Source organism: Vicugna pacos, chromosome 17 (assembly GCF_048564905.1).
Source record: "Vicugna pacos chromosome 17, VicPac4, whole genome shotgun sequence".
Classification (NCBI taxonomy): domain Eukaryota; kingdom Metazoa; phylum Chordata; class Mammalia; order Artiodactyla; family Camelidae; genus Vicugna; species Vicugna pacos.
Window position 1 is genome coordinate 4,611,168 of NC_133003.1, and position 17,702 is coordinate 4,628,869.

The following is a 17,702-nucleotide window of genomic DNA, read 5'->3' on the forward strand; positions in this document are numbered from 1 at the left end:
CTCATGGTGGTTTAGCAGCTCTCTGTTGGCTTGAGTTCCATGGGAAAGGGTCCGTTTGTCTGCTGTCCCAGGAAACAGTCCACACGCAGAATTCCCAAGAAGCACGGCAGGGGCATAGGTTCCCTTGCCAGCAAACTCAACACTAGGGCTTGGGAGGCACTGATCCCAGAAGCCCTTGAATTGCCTCCCACTCGACTGCAAAGTAGGGAGTGGGGCCTGGGGGCAGGGGCGCCTGGGGGCACATGTGGGGGTGGGGCTTTCTGAAGGGAAAACCCCCAAGGCCAGGCTACCGTGTGCTCCATGACTTCTGTCCGAAGAAATCTCACTGGAGCAGGCAAGCAGAAAGGGTGCTTGTGAAGGAAGCGTCACTTGGGGTGCACAAGCTATGTCTTGCATCCTTCCAGGCAGACACCTTGACACCCTAGTTTGGCACCTGACAGTGGCTAGCGGGGAATTCCTTTCTCAGGAGGGCTGATGTTCTAGTGTTTGAATCCACTTCAGGAAGTCCAAGTCGTCCCGAAGCCCGGGACGTGCCCGATACCACGTCGGGCTTTCCACAGAATGTGTGAAACAAGTACAGTCCTATTCCTCTGCATCACAAAGAACAAGTGTCCACTAGGACAGGGCTCCATCACTCCAAGCTTTCCACAGGGAAAGAATTGCATGTACGCAGCCAGTCCACATGACACGTTGACGTCCAGGATGGGGTGCTCCTCCTCTGTGGTGTCCCAGCCCGGGCACCGTCAGAATCAGGGTCGGGGCACGAGGGCCGCAGTGTGGGTATCCGACACCACCTACCCACATGTGGCCGTGCTTGGCTTGATTTTCAGGAAGTTCAAGCAGGTGTGCCATGGATGTGTGGGGAGCCGCAAGGCGGGCTCTTCTAGCTGGCCTAAAGTTCGAGGTCCATCCTGCCAGGGGCCATCCAGACATTCCACGGCTGGCAGCCGGCGGCCACGTCCCCTGGGTGGGAACATCTTCCACCCATTTGGAACGTGAGCCTGTTGTCCTAGGCCTTCCCAGCTGGTTGCTTCGTAGCTCTGTGGGCTGCCGCTGAGTGGGGGGTAGATCCCAAGAGCATGAATCATCTCATCTCTGCTGCTTGGCCTAGATGGAAGGCCCAGGGTCTCCCCTTCAGAAGGGCTTTGCGTGTGCTTCTGTTAGATAGAAAGGGACGTTCATCTGTGCACTTGGGTCTACTCCCCCCGGCTTCCCGGACACAAACGGCAGGCTGGCATGACCCCACCCGTCACCACCCCGCACCACCGTTGGTGCAGCTGAACGGATTCCATATCAGACGTTTCCCCCTCTTGTCTTTGGCAGGCCCACGCCCAAGTGGACAGCGGAGAAGGAGGCTGGTTTTGAAGCTCAGTCAGAAGGACGCTCTGCAAGCCCTCTTTCAACAGAACCCCTACCCTGGCATCAAGGCCCGAGAAAGCCTGGCCCGAGACCTGGGCATTCCCGAAAGCAGAATTCAGGTAAGTCTCAGTCTCTGAATTCCTCCTCTCTCGGGGTCCGTGTCCGGACGCCCCCACCCCGGGCCGAGCCGTGTGAAGTCCCACTTCCAGATCGGGAAGCTGTCTGCCGAGGCTTAGCCTGGCTTTTTCTCTCGTGGGTTGGGAGGGACCCAAAGATAAGCCAGCCAGCATCAAGGAAAAGGGGGGTCCTCTAATGAGCGTCTGTGCTGAAGGGTTTGTACGTGGCTTCCGAGCAAATATGCATTGGCTACAGACACTTGATGGTGGAGGGCACGCTAGGGAGAGGCCCAGTCTCCTCCCCTTTGTGCTCCTGGTCTGGGTGCTTGAGGCAAGCCTGGACTCCACTCCCGAGAAGGAATGGCTGTCCCTTGGGAGAATAGGGCCAGGGGGTGCTGAGTGGCCCTGGGTCCTATGCCAACGGGTGATCAGGAATCCAAGCCCAGAGAACGAGGGTGCGTGAGGCTGCTTGTGCCAGGGAGTCCGGTCCTTTGTGGCTCACCTCCGAGACACTAAAGTTGCTCAAGGCGTCCTGTCTGGTCAGCCGGGAGAGGAGTCCTGAAAGGGGAGAACTGCAGGAGCAGGAGCACAGTGCCTGCCTCCTTTCAAGGGGCACTAAGACGCGTAGGCTTCCCTTACTGAACTGACTGGCAGGTTCAACAAACTGCCCACCCAGCCCCATCAGAGATGCCTAAAAATGCAAACACACACGCCAACACTCTCACCGACACCATAACTACCCCGATGGCCACATCTTCACTATCCCAAACCCCATCCCCCCGCCACCCGGTCATCCCCAAGCCTCACCCGACCTCACCCGACCTCACTCCACTGCACCCTACCCTTCTCCACGTCACTCCACTCCACTCCACTCCATCCACACCTAACTCTGCACTTGTTTCTTGGGGAACGAGGAAGGCAACATGTGGCTTCACAGTTGAAGACAGTGACACCGATTTCAAAGGTGGGGATCGGGTACCTAAGGGCCTCCAGACCTGGAAGTGGCAGGACCTTGTGCTCCTAAGAGCTCCCTGGCAAGGAGTCACTTCCAGGCAGCATGGGGTTTTCAGGAGGTCGCCCGCGTTCAGTGAATTTTGGACAAGAGCACTCACCTATGTGTGGTGTGTTAGGAAAGGGTGCTGTCCATGGGGCTACAAGGGAGAACAGAGGAACATTCCTCGGGCACTGAGCATGGCCAAAAAGGAGGCACAAAGACTCAGAGGGAGCAAGTGAGAGAAACAAGAGAGAGAAATGGACACAGGGACAGAGACAGGGACTGAGAGAAAGGAAAAGAGCAACAGGCAGAAACAGGTAGACGGACAGAATCGGAGAGTGAGACTACCAGGCCAACAGGGACCGTGGCAGGTTTGACAAGAATGGAAAATGTCAAGAGAGTCAGAGAGCTAACCAGAGGGAGAAAGAAACGGAGAGAGAGAGAGAGATGATCAGAGAGAGTGGGTCGGGGGAGGAAATGAGGGAAAGTGAGAGGAGGAGAGAGAGAGAGAATATTAGCAAGCTCCTTCAGACTGACTTTGGGAAAGGAAACACAGTCTCCTGCCTCACGGGTTTTAGTCTTTGGATTCCAGAGGGAGGATGGCAGGGGAAATGCTGATTTTCTTCCGTGCGGATTGTGTTTTCTGGAATCCTGTGCAGTTCTTCCGAGGTGAAAGCCATAATCTGTGGCGAGTTCAGTCCCTTTGGGGGCTAAATCCTTCCCCTGGGGGCACATGGAGTCTACAGTTTGTCCATTCCTTGGCTTGTCTGTTTGTTATCTTGTGAATCACTGTGATAGCTCTTGAGATCTATCCCTAAGCATTTGAGTGACAAGGGTTTTTCTCCTTCTACTTAGGTTTGGTTCCAAAACCAACGAAGAAGAAGCCTAAGGCAGAGGCGTCCGCCATCGGAGAACATCTTACCAGACGGGCAATCGCATCCAATGCACGAGCCTCAGGCTCTGACTCAAGGTGAGTCCCTGGCTTTCCAAAGGCATTTTCCCAGAAGGGTTCCTGGAGACAGATTCATCTCTGAACGTGGGTGACAAGGAGTCAGCAGAGAAGCCTTAGGAGAGGAAACAAGCCTACCTGGCCCTTGCCCTGCTAGCGCTCAAACCATGAGCATCGTGGCCCTGTGTGGAGGGTGGGGTCTTGCATGGCCAGGAAGGCTTTAAATCCTCTAGTCCTGAAACAGTCCGAAGTGCAGAATTCCCTTCTCTTATCAACTCACAAAATTTTCCTTGGGCTCCTTTGGTCTTTAAGCAAGCTTTGTTCCAGTATTGTCCCATCAGGGCTTCAGAACACTCCAGAAAACATGCTGGGAAAACAACCAAACAGCAAACTAGAGAAACAAGCAAACAAACATTCAAGCAATAAATAAAGTTTTAAAAGTGAATAATTAAAATGAAAAATGGAAACGGTGAGAGTGTGTGTGTGTGTGTGTGTGTGTGTGTGGCTGTGTCTGTGTGGGTGTGTCTGTGTGGATGTGTCTGTGTGGGTGGGGGAATGCATTGTGCCTGTGTATACTTATACATACACATGATAATACACTATAGACATCGAGATAGATATATGTATATAAATATATATGTGTCTAGATAATCTATCTCTCAATTTATATTCTATCTATCGATCTATCATCTATCTATGTAAATCTATACCTACCTATCTCTCAATCTATCTCTCTCTCTCTGTACCTATCATCTATTTATCTATTTATCTATCTATCCATCTATCTATCTATCTATCTATCTATCTATCTATCTATCTACCTATCTGTCCCTCTATCTCTCTATCTACCTACCTATCTTTCTGATGTGCCATTTCCTACATACGGCAGATTTTGTGTGCCCTGAATGTGAAGTGGGCTTCATTGTCCTCTCTTCTTTGTTTGCGCTCCTTTAGATCGCCGCCCAAAGGAGGCCGGGAGAAAGCGCACATTCATCTCACCCTCTCAAACAAGGATCCTCGTGCAAGCCTTTGAGAGGGACCGCTTTCCTGGCATTGCAACCAGGGAAGAATTGGCTCGTCAAACGGGACTTCCCGAACCTCGGATCCAGGTAAGGTCTCAGCAGGTGGAAGACGGTTTGTCCCAAGGCGGGAGGGCCGTTTTCCTCCCGCGCTGGTGCTGGATTTACGTAGGCACTTCAGATGGTTTTGGAGGTGTGGGTGGGTCATTGGGGGGTTGGGGAGAGGGATGGGGTGGGTAAGTCTCCCCAGAGGCATTCACTCCGGTGCCTGACCTGAAGGCATCCATTTCCTGAAGGGGACGGGGCAGAGGAGGTGCCAGACAGCCTGGGAGGGGTCCCGACATTCTAGCCAGTCGGCGAGGGATCTCTCATGGAAGCCAGGCTTCCAGTGTGGCCCTGAGTTTGCCCCTCATTTTGCAAGGACCTGGGGACCGGCAAAGGTCACATCACCCCGGGTCAAGGCCTAGCCGAAGGCAGTGTTTTTGCCCGGAGCCTGTCAGACCAGGGGTGCTGGCATGGCGGTTGCAAGGCGACTTGGAAGATCTTGCTCCTCATGAACCTGTCTCCCTTTCTCTCATCTTGCCTAGATATGGTTTCAGAACCGGAGAGCTCGGCACCCGGAGCAGAGCAGTGGGGCGCCTGCCAAGGCCCGGGCAGAAGACCCCGATGCCAGACCAGCCCCGACTGTCCCATCGAACCAAAGGCCCCCGCCCAACATCCACCACGGCGCTCATCAATTGCCTCCAACTGATCCACTGGACAGCTTCCGGTCCCTTGCCGCGGCAGCCCCTCCTCTGTCCCCCAGCTTCTTTGTGCCTTGTGCTCCCCCTGGTGGCTGGGTGGGCCAGCCACTGATGCTCCTGGTGCTCCAGCCCACCCCGGCTTGGCAGGGAGTTGAGAACCCTCCACATCTGGGAACAGACCCAAGCGGCACCACAGCAGGGCCGAGTCCAGGAGGGGGTCTTGCACCCGTGCACGCGGCACTCACGCCCTCTGCCCACGGAGGGCCCTGCCCGCACCACAGCCTGCACCCTGGCGCGGCAGCACCCCCTCAGCCTGTCCCCCGCAGCGGTCCTCCACAGACCGGGCAGCATCCGGCTCAGCCATGCAGCCCCCACGCGGCAGTTCTGCAGCCCGAACAGGCCGAGACACACCTGTGGCAGCAGCAGGCCCCATCGGATCAACTCCCGTCTCCTCCGCTCCACCCGCAGCCCCAGCCCTCAGGCGCCACAGGCTCAGGGAGCCTCTTAGATGAACTCTTGTCAGACGCCAGCCTTCTGGAAAAGGCACAACCTTTCCTGAGCGACGGCACCCCGGAAGAGGGACTTTGGCCAACCCTGGAAGAACCCCTCAGTGATGACGAATTCCAGGCCCTCCTGGACATGCTGCCAGGCTCACCAGGGCCTCAGGAAAGCCTTTGGTCGAGCCCAATTCAGGCCTCTTTCCCTGGGATGCCGAGCCACGGCTGAGAACAAAGGGCGAGGAACCAGCCACACTCCTAGGGCTCGGCAGCAAGGGCAAGGCGCCCAGACTGCCGGCGCCACTGCGTGGCCTCCCTCAGCCCTGCCGTGCTCCCCGGGCGCTCTCAGGACGCACGGGCACTAGCAGGGGCATCCTCCCTGATGTCGGAAGGGATGCTAGCATGCCAACCAGCAAGAGGATGGCCCAAGTCCTCTTGCCTTAGAGGTCGATTTGCGGGTTCTCTCTGACATTTCCTTGATCCAATAAAGCTGGCTTTGAACTCAACGCAAAGTCTTTGGCTCTGTTTTGGTCCCCTTGTAGTCTGTGCCCCAGCATCCATGCCACTCCTCAGAGATTCACCGTGTCCCCGTTTGCCTGGGACTGAATGGGAAGGGGGTCGGTGGCCCTTGATAAGAACCCAGCTTCTGCTTTCAGGCTAGATTCTCTTGGAATCCCTACAACAATGAACCACCATCACTGGGATTGTGGGAGCAAGAGAGCTTCCATTAGGGCCAGTACAGGGGAGCACCGTTGCACAACTCTCCTAGCACTTTTCTTGGTTCCCAGATTATAGACAGATTATTCTCAGCAGGGCTCCAATTAACCAAGGTGCTGGGGATATCAGGCAGGCAATCAATCTCTCTCTCCCCCTCACGCCCTCCATCCCTACCTCCCTCTCTCACGTGTCTCCTTCTGCCTCTCTCTTGTTCTCTCTCTCTCTCTCTCTCTCCCTTTCTTATGGTCTCTTGGCCACAAACACTTACAGCGCACACACACCCACACAAACACACAAGCATCGTTTGAACCAAGTGCTGGTAGAATTAGACTCATCCCCAATTGTTGCTGAAGAAGCTCGCAGTCTCCATCTCAGTGCACATGGCTGAGTCTCATGAACAAGGGTGGCAAAAGAGTACACTAAAGACGGCCCATTAGGTGTTTGGGGTTTCCATGTTTCAAGGGTCTAGGGCCTAGGCTCAGCTCAAATGTCAGATGGGTTTGTATGTTGCAGCCAAATATTCCTTCCTAGCACAGCTCTGCCACCATCCTCTAGGCAGCTTTGGAATTCCCCTTCTCCTTCTCTTCCTCCTCCTCCTCCTGCTTGCCCTCGACTCCCCCTCCCCTCCCCCTTCCCGCTCCCCTCCCCCACACCCCACCCCTCCCCTTCCCCCTCCCAATCCCCCTCCCTTCCCTCTCCTCCTCCCCAGGTATTCGATTTTTGAAAACACACCCTCGCTTCCCATCTCTGTCCTACTGGGTCCATCTTGGCTGAGGCGGGGCTACCGTTGCACTCCCCAACGTGATTTGAGTTGTCTGTCTCTTCTCCCAAGTGCTGGTGCCGGGCCCTCCTTTTCAGCTCTGGTTTCTTGCCTGACTTTCCCGGACTCGCGCCGTCCAGAGAAGGAATGATCGTCTACAGATAGCCTGGTTCCATGTCTTTTCACCATCAAACGATTTGGCCTTGCTTCCCCTTGGGCGGCTTCGGCTGGGAAGTTCACTTAGGAATGCATTCCGTCCGTTTGCGTGGGCCGGATTCCCGACGGCGGAGCACCCGATGCCGTTGGGCATGCGTCCTTGGGGCTGCTGGAGAGCTTCTGACCTGGGTTGACCTGGGAGATGGCCCCAGGCGAGTGAGGGCTGCTCCCCGCTCCCCGCTCCCCTCCCCCTCCCGCTCTTCCCCAACCACTCTCCCTCTTCTCCCCTCCCCCACCCACTGTTGCAAGGTGCACTCGGCCTGGCTTCCCAGGGAGACAGGCTTGCCAAGAGAATTGCTTGGACGTAGCCAGGTGTAGCTGCCACGTTTTGGCCTCGATGGACTTTAGGGGACCGGACCCTAATCAGGCCTCCCTGGAAAGGCTTTGAAGATGCTGGCAGACAGGAGGGGCAACTAGCCATGTTGGATTCGCCCAGGACAAGCCTCGCACGTCGAAGCCGCCTCATGTGGCCCACCTAGTGTGGTAGTGGGGTCTGCCCCTGTCTTCTGGCACTCCCTGGCCCGTGAGGAAGGGGGCGGGCTTCACATGACAGCTGGAAAAGCTTCCAAAGTTTGTGACCAAAGAGCATGACCCGTGTGTCGAATCCTGTGTCCGTCGGCGCATTCAGCCTTCCTATTGGAATGAGCGGGACCTCAGCCTCCAGTCAAGGAAATGCCTCAGGCCTGGAATGCAATGAGGTCCAGGAGATGCCGAGGGAAGTGGGAAGTAGACACCGGGAAGCTAGGCCCTCCACACTGGAAAGAACAGAGGGGCCAAGCCTTGTCACCACGAACCCAGGGCCGGGGAACGCCAGGGAGAGCAAACACTGTGTGGAATGGGAAAACGTGGGAAAACCAGAGAGCCCTGGAGTCCATTCAGCCCGGGGAACGGAGGATGCCAGGCTTCCAAATAAAGGTCCTTGCTGGCCTCTGGATTGGCCTTTTAGTCCAAGTCCCCTAACGTGGAAACATGGGAAATGGGAAGACTTCAACGTTCTCAAGGGGGAAGGGGGGGCTGGGATCCCGAGGCAGCGATTTCCATAAATAGGGGCGGGGCGTGCCCGATCCCTTGATAAGGCCCGTGCTCCCGGGAACTCAGCATTTGGCCAGCAGCCTCTGTGCCGGACGGGTGTCTCTCCGGCCATGGATGACTCACGCACGTCCTACGGTAAGTGGACATCAGCACCTGGGCTCTCCTGCTGGCTCATCTGAAATTTTTTCCTGCCCTCTCAGGGGTGTGGTCGAGGGGAGAAATGGCCCCCTGAGACTGCAGGGAAGGCTTTGGCTGGGCTCTGTTTAAGGAAGCCATTGGACCAAATGATTGAGTGTGGCTTGGGTAGGTTTGTTTTTCCTTTCATTGATCTCTTTGGCCCCGTTGAAATGGACATGGGAGCGGTAGCCCTGTGGCCCACCCACAGCTCCTCTCTCACAAGTCCTGACGTGCAGCTGCACAGAAAGCTGCATCCGTTGTCCAAGGCTTCCGACTGCAAGCAGCGCATTTCTAGTGGACCACGTTTGGACATTTGAGTTGGTGTCGTTGGTTCTTTCTCATGGTGGTTTAGCAGCTCTCTGTTGGCTTGAGTTCCATGGGAAAGGGTCCGTTTGTCTGCTGTCCCAGGAAACAGTCCACACGCAGAATTCCCAAGAAGCACGGCAGGGGCATAGGTTCCCTTGCCAGCAAACTCAACACTAGGGCTTGGGAGGCACTGATCCCAGAAGCCCTTGAATTGCCTCCCACTCGACTGCAAAGTAGGGAGTGGGGCCTGGGGGCAGGGGCGCCTGGGGGCACATGTGGGGGTGGGGCTTTCTGAAGGGAAAACCCCCAAGGCCAGGCTACCGTGTGCTCCATGACTTCTGTCCGAAGAAATCTCACTGGAGCAGGCAAGCAGAAAGGGTGCTTGTGAAGGAAGCGTCACTTGGGGTGCACAAGCTATGTCTTGCATCCTTCCAGGCAGACACCTTGACACCCTAGTTTGGCACCTGACAGTGGCTAGCGGGGAATTCCTTTCTCAGGAGGGCTGATGTTCTAGTGTTTGAATCCACTTCAGGAAGTCCAAGTCGTCCCGAAGCCCGGGACGTGCCCGATACCACGTCGGGCTTTCCACAGAATGTGTGAAACAAGTACAGTCCTATTCCTCTGCATCACAAAGAACAAGTGTCCACTAGGACAGGGCTCCATCACTCCAAGCTTTCCACAGGGAAAGAATTGCATGTACGCAGCCAGTCCACATGACACGTTGACGTCCAGGATGGGGTGCTCCTCCTCTGTGGTGTCCCAGCCCGGGCACCGTCAGAATCAGGGTCGGGGCACGAGGGCCGCAGTGTGGGTATCCGACACCACCTACCCACATGTGGCCGTGCTTGGCTTGATTTTCAGGAAGTTCAAGCAGGTGTGCCATGGATGTGTGGGGAGCCGCAAGGCGGGCTCTTCTAGCTGGCCTAAAGTTCGAGGTCCATCCTGCCAGGGGCCATCCAGACATTCCACGGCTGGCAGCCGGCGGCCACGTCCCCTGGGTGGGAACATCTTCCACCCATTTGGAACGTGAGCCTGTTGTCCTAGGCCTTCCCAGCTGGTTGCTTCGTAGCTCTGTGGGCTGCCGCTGAGTGGGGGGTAGATCCCAAGAGCATGAATCATCTCATCTCTGCTGCTTGGCCTAGATGGAAGGCCCAGGGTCTCCCCTTCAGAAGGGCTTTGCGTGTGCTTCTGTTAGATAAAAAGGGACGTTCATCTGTGCACTTGGGTCTACTCCCCCCGGCTTCCCGGACACAAACGGCAGGCTGGCATGACCCCACCCGTCACCACCCCGCACCACCGTTGGTGCAGCTGAACGGATTCCATATCAGACGTTTCCCCCTCTTGTCTTTGGCAGGCCCACGCCCAAGTGGACAGCGGAGAAGGAGGCTGGTTTTGAAGCTCAGTCAGAAGGACGCTCTGCAAGCCCTCTTTCAACAGAACCCCTACCCTGGCATCAAGGCCCGAGAAAGCCTGGCCCGAGACCTGGGCATTCCCGAAAGCAGAATTCAGGTAAGTCTCAGTCTCTGAATTCCTCCTCTCTCGGGGTCCGTGTCCGGACGCCCCCACCCCGGGCCGAGCCGTGTGAAGTCCCACTTCCAGATCGGGAAGCTGTCTGCCGAGGCTTAGCCTGGCTTTTTCTCTCGTGGGTTGGGAGGGACCCAAAGATAAGCCAGCCAGCATCAAGGAAAAGGGGGGTCCTCTAATGAGCGTCTGTGCTGAAGGGTTTGTACGTGGCTTCCGAGCAAATATGCATTGGCTACAGACACTTGATGGTGGAGGGCACGCTAGGGAGAGGCCCAGTCTCCTCCCCTTTGTGCTCCTGGTCTGGGTGCTTGAGGCAAGCCTGGACTCCACTCCCGAGAAGGAATGGCTGTCCCTTGGGAGAATAGGGCCAGGGGGTGCTGAGTGGCCCTGGGTCCTATGCCAACGGGTGATCAGGAATCCAAGCCCAGAGAACGAGGGTGCGTGAGGCTGCTTGTGCCAGGGAGTCCGGTCCTTTGTGGCTCACCTCCGAGACACTAAAGTTGCTCAAGGCGTCCTGTCTGGTCAGCCGGGAGAGGAGTCCTGAAAGGGGAGAACTGCAGGAGCAGGAGCACAGTGCCTGCCTCCTTTCAAGGGGCACTAAGACGCGTAGGCTTCCCTTACTGAACTGACTGGCAGGTTCAACAAACTGCCCACCCAGCCCCATCAGAGATGCCTAAAAATGCAAACACACACGCCAACACTCTCACCAACACCATAACTACCCCGATGGCCACATCTTCACTATCCCAAACCCCATCCCCCCGCCACCCGGTCATCCCCAAGCCTCACCCGACCTCACCCGACCTCACTCCACTGCACCCTACCCTTCTCCACGTCACTCCACTCCACTCCACTCCATCCACACCTAACTCTGCACTTGTTTCTTGGGGAACGAGGAAGGCAACATGTGGCTTCACAGTTGAAGACAGTGACACCGATTTCAAAGGTGGGGATCGGGTACCTAAGGGCCTCCAGACCTGGAAGTGGCAGGACCTTGTGCTCCTAAGAGCTCCCTGGCAAGGAGTCACTTCCAGGCAGCATGGGGTTTTCAGGAGGTCGCCCGCGTTCAGTGAATTTTGGACAAGAGCACTCACCTATGTGTGGTGTGTTAGGAAAGGGTGCTGTCCATGGGGCTACAAGGGAGAACAGAGGAACATTCCTCGGGCACTGAGCATGGCCAAAAAGGAGGCACAAAGACTCAGAGGGAGCAAGTGAGAGAAACAAGAGAGAGAAATGGACACAGGGACAGAGACAGGGACTGAGAGAAAGGAAAAGAGCAACAGGCAGAAACAGGTAGACGGACAGAATCGGAGAGTGAGACTACCAGGCCAACAGGGACCGTGGCAGGTTTGACAAGAATGGAAAATGTCAAGAGAGTCAGAGAGCTAACCAGAGGGAGAAAGAAACGGAGAGAGAGAGAGAGATGATCAGAGAGAGTGGGTCGGGGGAGGAAATGAGGGAAAGTGAGAGGAGGAGAGAGAGAGAGAATATTAGCAAGCTCCTTCAGACTGACTTTGGGAAAGGAAACACAGTCTCCTGCCTCACGGGTTTTAGTCTTTGGATTCCAGAGGGAGGATGGCAGGGGAAATGCTGATTTTCTTCCGTGCGGATTGTGTTTTCTGGAATCCTGTGCAGTTCTTCCGAGGTGAAAGCCATAATCTGTGGCGAGTTCAGTCCCTTTGGGGGCTAAATCCTTCCCCTGGGGGCACATGGAGTCTACAGTTTGTCCATTCCTTGGCTTGTCTGTTTGTTATCTTGTGAATCACTGTGATAGCTCTTGAGATCTATCCCTAAGCATTTGAGTGACAAGGGTTTTTCTCCTTCTACTTAGGTTTGGTTCCAAAACCAACGAAGAAGAAGCCTAAGGCAGAGGCGTCCGCCATCGGAGAACATCTTACCAGACGGGCAATCGCATCCAATGCACGAGCCTCAGGCTCTGACTCAAGGTGAGTCCCTGGCTTTCCAAAGGCATTTTCCCAGAAGGGTTCCTGGAGACAGATTCATCTCTGAACGTGGGTGGCAAGGAGTCAGCAGAGAAGCCTTAGGAGAGGAAACAAGCCTACCTGGCCCTTGCCCTGCTAGCGCTCAAACCATGAGCATCGTGGCCCTGTGTGGAGGGTGGGGTCTTGCATGGCCAGGAAGGCTTTAAATCCTCTAGTCCTGAAACAGTCCGAAGTGCAGAATTCCCTTCTCTTATCAACTCACAAAATTTTCCTTGGGCTCCTTTGGTCTTTAAGCAAGCTTTGTTCCAGCATTGTCCCATCAGGGCTTCAGAACACTCCAGAAAACATGCTGGGAAAACAACCAAACAGCAAACTAGAGAAACAAGCAAACAAACATTCAAGCAATAAATAAAGTTTTAAAAGTGAATAATTAAAATGAAAAATGGAAACGGTGAGAGTGTGTGTGTGTGTGTGTGTGTGTGTGTGGCTGTGTCTGTGTGGGTGTGTCTGTGTGGATGTGTCTGTGTGGGTGGGGGAATGCATTGTGCCTGTGTATACTTATACATACACATGATAATACACTATAGACATCGAGATAGATATATGTATATAAATATATATGTGTCTAGATAATCTATCTAACTCTCAATTTATATTCTATCTATCGATCTATCATCTATCTATGTAAATCTATACCTACCTATCTCTCAATCTATCTCTCTCTCTCTGTACCTATCATCTATTTATCTATCTATCTATCTATCTATCTATCTATCTATCTATCTATCTATCTACCTATCTGTCCCTCTATCTCTCTATCTACCTACCTATCTTTCTGATGTGCCATTTCCTACATACGGCAGATTTTGTGTGCCCTGAATGTGAAGTGGGCTTCATTGTCCTCTCTTCTTTGTTTGCGCTCCTTTAGATCGCCGCCCAAAGGAGGCCGGGAGAAAGCGCACATTCATCTCACCCTCTCAAACAAGGATCCTCGTGCAAGCCTTTGAGAGGGACCGCTTTCCTGGCATTGCAACCAGGGAAGAATTGGCTCGTCAAACGGGACTTCCCGAACCTCGGATCCAGGTAAGGTCTCAGCAGGTGGAAGACGGCTTGTCCCAAGGCGGGAGGGCCGTTTTCCTCCCGCGCTGGTGCTGGATATACGTAGGCACTTCAGATGGTTTTGGAGGTGTGGGTGGGTCATTGGGGGGTTGGGGAGAGGGATGGGGTGGGTAAGTCTCCCCAGAGGCATTCACTCCAGTGCCTGACCTGAAGGCATCCATTTCCTGAAGGGGACGGGGCAGAGGAGGTGCCGGACAGCCTGGGAGGGGTCCCGACATTCTAGCCAGTCGGCGAGGGATCTCTCATGGAAGCCAGGCTTCCAGTGTGGCCCTGAGTTTGCCCCTCATTTTGCAAGGACCTGGGGACCGGCAAAGGTCACATCACCCCGGGTCAAGGCCTAGCCGAAGGCAGTGTTTTTGCCCGGAGCCTGTCAGACCAGGGGTGCTGGCATGGCGGTTGCAAGGCGACTTGGAAGATCTTGCTCCTCATGAACCTGTCTCCCTTTCTCTCATCTTGCCTAGATATGGTTTCAGAACCGGAGAGCTCGGCACCCGGAGCAGAGCAGTGGGGCGCCTGCCAAGGCCCGGGCAGAAGACCCCGATGCCAGACCAGCCCCGACTGTCCCATCGGACCAAAGGCCCCCGCCCAACATCCACCACGGCGCTCATCAATTGCCTCCAACTGATCCACTGGACAGCTTCCGGTCCCCTGCCGCGGCAGCCCCTCCTCTGTCCCCCAGCTTCTTTGTGCCTTGTGCTCCCCCTGGTGGCTGGGTGGGCCAGCCACTGATGCTCCTGGTGCTCCAGCCCACCCCGGCTTGGCAGGGAGTTGAGAACCCTCCACATCTGGGAACAGACCCAAGCGGCACCACAGCAGGGCCGAGTCCAGGAGGGGGTCTTGCACCCGTGCACGCGGCACTCACGCCCTCTGCCCACGGAGGGCCCTGCCCGCACCACAGCCTGCACCCTGGCGCGGCAGCACCCCCTCAGCCTGTCCCCCGCAGCGGTCCTCCACAGACCGGGCAGCATCCGGCTCAGCCATGCAGCCCCCACGCGGCAGTTCTGCAGCCCGAACAGGCCGAGACACACCTGTGGCAGCAGCAGGCCCCATCGGATCAACTCCCGTCTCCTCCGCTCCACCCGCAGCCCCAGCCCTCAGGCGCCACAGGCTCAGGGAGCCTCTTAGATGAACTCTTGTCAGACGCCAGCCTTCTGGAAAAGGCACAACCTTTCCTGAGCGACGGCACCCCGGAAGAGGGACTTTGGCCAACCCTGGAAGAACCCCTCAGTGATGACGAATTCCAGGCCCTCCTGGACATGCTGCCAGGCTCACCAGGGCCTCAGGAAAGCCTTTGGTCGAGCCCAATTCAGGCCTCTTTCCCTGGGATGCCGAGCCACGGCTGAGAACAAAGGGCGAGGAACCAGCCACACTCCTAGGGCTCGGCAGCAAGGGCAAGGCGCCCAGACTGCCGGCGCCACTGCGTGGCCTCCCTCAGCCCTGCCGTGCTCCCCGGGCGCTCTCAGGACGCACGGGCACTAGCAGGGGCATCCTCCCTGATGTCGGAAGGGATGCTAGCATGCCAACCAGCAAGAGGATGGCCCAAGTCCTCTTGCCTTAGAGGTCGATTTGCGGGTTCTCTCTGACATTTCCTTGATCCAATAAAGCTGGCTTTGAACTCAACGCAAAGTCTTTGGCTCTGTTTTGGTCCCCTTGTAGTCTGTGCCCCAGCATCCATGCCACTCCTCAGAGATTCACCGTGTCCCCGTTTGCCTGGGACTGAATGGGAAGGGGGTCGGTGGCCCTTGATAAGAACCCAGCTTCTGCTTTCAGGCTAGATTCTCTTGGAATCCCTACAACAATGAACCACCATCACTGGGATTGTGGGAGCAAGAGAGCTTCCATTAGGGCCAGTACAGGGGAGCACCGTTGCACAACTCTCCTAGCACTTTTCTTGGTTCCCAGATTATAGACAGATTATTCTCAGCAGGGCTCCAATTAACCAAGGTGCTGGGGATATCAGGCAGGCAATCAATCTCTCTCTCCCCCTCACGCCCTCCATCCCTACCTCCCTCTCTCACGTGTCTCCTTCTGCCTCTCTCTTGTTCTCTCTCTCTCTCTCCCTTTCTTATGGTCTCTTGGCCACAAACACTTACAGCGCACACACACCCACACAAACACACAAGCATCGTTTGAACCAAGTGCTGGTAGAATTAGACTCATCCCCAATTGTTGCTGAAGAAGCTCGCAGTCTCCATCTCAGTGCACATGGCTGAGTCTCATGAACAAGGGTGGCAAAAGAGTACACTAAAGACGGCCCATTAGGTGTTTGGGGTTTCCATGTTTCAAGGGTCTAGGGCCTAGGCTCAGCTCAAATGTCAGATGGGTTTGTATGTTGCAGCCAAATATTCCTTCCTAGCACAGCTCTGCCACCATCCTCTAGGCAGCTTTGGAATTCCCCTTCTCCTTCTCTTCCTCCTCCTCCTCCTGCTTGCCCTCGACTCCCCCTCCCCTCCCCCTTCCCGCTCCCCTCCCCCACACCCCACCCCTCCCCTTCCCCCTCCCAATCCCCCTCCCTTCCCTCTCCTCCTCCCCAGGTATTCGATTTTTGAAAACACACCCTCGCTTCCCATCTCTGTCCTACTGGGTCCATCTTGGCTGAGGCGGGGCTACCGTTGCACTCCCCAACGTGATTTGAGTTGTCTGTCTCTTCTCCCAAGTGCTGGTGCCAGGCCCTCCTTTTCAGCTCTGGTTTCTTGCCTGACTTTCCCGGACTCGCGCCGTCCAGAGAAGGAATGATCGTCTACAGATAGCCTGGTTCCATGTCTTTTCACCATCAAACGATTTGGCCTTGCTTCCCCTTGGGCGGCTTCGGCTGGGAAGTTCACTTAGGAATGCATTCCGTCCGTTTGCGTGGGCCGGATTCCCGACGGCGGAGCACCCGATGCCGTTGGGCATGCGTCCTTGGGGCTGCTGGAGAGCTTCTGACCTGGGTTGACCTGGGAGATGGCCCCAGGCGAGTGAGGGCTGCTCCCCGCTCCCCGCTCCCCTCCCCCTCCCGCTCTTCCCCAACCACTCTCCCTCTTCTCCCCTCCCCCACCCACTGTTGCAAGGTGCACTCGGCCTGGCTTCCCAGGGAGACAGGCTTGCCAAGAGAATTGCTTGGACGTAGCCAGGTGTAGCTGCCACGTTTTGGCCTCGATGGACTTTAGGGGACCGGACCCTAATCAGGCCTCCCTGGAAAGGCTTTGAAGATGCTGGCAGACAGGAGGGGCAACTAGCCATGTTGGATTCGCCCAGGACAAGCCTCGCACGTCGAAGCCGCCTCATGTGGCCCACCTAGTGTGGTAGTGGGGTCTGCCCCTGTCTTCTGGCACTCCCTGGCCCGTGAGGAAGGGGGCGGGCTTCACATGACAGCTGGAAAAGCTTCCAAAGTTTGTGACCAAAGAGCATGACCCGTGTGTCGAATCCTGTGTCCGTCGGCGCATTCAGCCTTCCTATTGGAATGAGCGGGACCTCAGCCTCCAGTCAAGGAAATGCCTCAGGCCTGGAATGCAATGAGGTCCAGGAGATGCCGAGGGAAGTGGGAAGTAGACACCGGGAAGCTAGGCCCTCCACACTGGAAAGAACAGAGGGGCCAAGCCTTGTCACCACGAACCCAGGGCCGGGGAACGCCAGGGAGAGCAAACACTGTGTGGAACGGGAAAACGTGGGAAAACCAGAGAGCCCTGGAGTCCATTCAGCCCGGGGAACGGAGGATGCCAGGCTTCCAAATAAAGGTCCTTGCTGGCCTCTGGATTGGCCTTTTAGTCCAAGTCCCCTAACGTGGAAACATGGGAAATGGGAAGACTTCAACGTTCTCAAGGGGGAAGGGGGGGCTGGGATCCCGAGGCAGCGATTTCCATAAATAGGGGCGGGGCGTGCCCGATCCCTTGATAAGGCCCGTGCTCCCGGGAACTCAGCATTTGGCCAGCAGCCTCTGTGCCGGACGGGTGTCTCTCCGGCCATGGATGACTCACGCACGTCCTACGGTAAGTGGACATCAGCACCTGGGCTCTCCTGCTGGCTCATCTGAAATTTTTTCCTGCCCTCTCAGGGGTGTGGACGAGGGGAGAAATGGCCCCCTGAGACTGCAGGGAAGGCTTTGGCTGGGCTCTGTTTAAGGAAGCCATTGGACCAAATGATTGAGTGTGGCTTGGGTAGGTTTGTTTTTCCTTTCATTGATCTCTTTGGCCCCGTTGAAATGGACATGGGAGCGGTAGCCCTGTGGCCCACCCACAGCTCCTCTCTCACA